Source organism: Amphimedon queenslandica, unplaced genomic scaffold (assembly GCF_000090795.2).
Source record: "Amphimedon queenslandica unplaced genomic scaffold, v1.1 AMPQUscaffold_12582, whole genome shotgun sequence".
Lineage (NCBI taxonomy): Eukaryota > Metazoa > Porifera > Demospongiae > Haplosclerida > Niphatidae > Amphimedon > Amphimedon queenslandica.
The window spans coordinates 13,797-15,515 of record NW_003547182.1 but is presented as its reverse complement, the minus strand read 5'-3'; the positions used below and the strand labels follow the sequence as shown (position 1 = coordinate 15,515).

Sequence of the window (1,719 nt, the reverse complement as noted above, 5' to 3'; positions counted from 1 at the left end):
ATGTGTACAGTCAATAGTTCAATATTATGTAGAGCTTTTATATTAATGATACATGTACATCATTCTACATGCATTCTTCAATCATTCAATGATTTATTTATTAAGTTAATGAATGTAAAACATTTCATGGTTCATCTTGTCTTTGTGACCACTCACTTGACTTGTGTTACAGTGTCTTGTCCCATTAATACTTATATTTTATGTATTACTGGGAAAATTACTGCATGAATTTATCACATGTGTACATCACAATATACAACAATGTAGATTTTAGTTCTACTTTGTACATTTGCATACATGGTACCTGTATACATGTATCATACATTGTACATGTATCAATAAGTTAAGTTTTCATTATACATGTGTCTTTATATTTCATGTATAGGTACATGTACAATGTACCATTGTACTTACATACATGTACATGTACATATTGTATACCTATTAACTGTCACTTGGGCACACTCATTAATGAGTACATATCAGTTCCAGTAACACGTGTGAGAGAGGAAGAAGGAAGGAAGAAGGAAGCATGAGCTGTCAAATGAAAGGACACAGCTCATTGAGGTCAGTGAAGAACTGACAGTAGTCCCAGACTCTAGATCAAGTATGGAATGAGAGCATCATAGGAAGAACATATAGCAGGGGACAGACCTCCATCAAGAAAACAGACAACTACTGATAGAGGAATACTTGAAGGAGAGGAGAGAGCTATAGGTATCAACTGAGAAGAGAGAGGGAGACAACTAGATCCTGAACAAGACCTGTGGTATGAAGGTGACTGATGCAGGTCTTTGGACAAACAAGAAATAACAAGACAATAGACACTAATAAACTATTGTGTCATCTACATGTATCTTGAACAAAGTGTGCTCTACTATCAAATCTGAATTTTTTTGACCTTTCATCCTCACCAAACGTCATTCACTCATAGCTCCACCCATACAGTATTTGTCTGCTCTGTGCAAGCAGTCGCTTCTTTAATTTGTTTCCATAACTCTTTTACTGTCTAGTATACAATTTTGCTTTTAGTTGCTGGTACATGTGTCACTGGCTTAATTGTCCTTTGTGTTTATATTAGCAAGATGTACTCTTGGTATTAGCAATGATAAAACTCTAGTACAGAAAATATTAATATAGTTTGAGGGATAACAAGGATCAAGAATTGGGTTGCAAACAGATATCGAATGCTTCCAGTAGTAAAGACTGGAAGCTGAATACTTGCCTGATAGTTTTATTTGTTTTGTATTTGTTATGTACAAAAATACTTTTTCTGCCAGCTTGTTAACATTACTCACTTGTCTTGTGATTCTTGTCTTACTTTAATATTAACTCAACTATCCAGGAGAAACTGTCTTCCTGATCTTAAGAGAGCTATTTATTAAGTGTGTACTTTCATACATGTGCATATTAATTTTATTTTGATTTTTTTGATTGTTTTTCTTTTTTGACAATGAAATTAAAATGATGCGAACTCTGTAAATAACTTGTCTCTCAGTGCACACTAGCTGCCCTATATTTGACAAGCATGCTATATGACTTTATTATACATGTACTTCTCAAAATAATTTATCTGGACTATTATTATTTTAGATAAACAAAAGCAAGCACTGAGTGCACTAGAGAAAGGTATGGAGGAAGGTTTTCTTATGCTCAACAACACTAAAATCACTATCTGTGGTCCACCAGCTGTTGGCAAGACTGCATTCAACAATCTCC

The 1,719-nt window shown here is 34.1% G+C and overlaps 1 long non-coding RNA gene across 1 annotated transcript in view; it reads left to right on the top strand.

Annotated features, from left to right (window-relative positions):
* LOC109587406 (uncharacterized) overlaps window positions 1-1,699 on the top strand; it is a 2,615-nt gene extending 916 nt beyond the window's left edge. Inside the window, exon 2 of the long non-coding RNA XR_002187573.1 lies at window positions 1,594-1,699. This is a non-coding gene — a long non-coding RNA (uncharacterized LOC109587406). The remainder of the gene's footprint in view (window positions 1-1,593) is intronic.
* The last annotated feature ends 20 nt before the right edge of the window (window positions 1,700-1,719 follow it).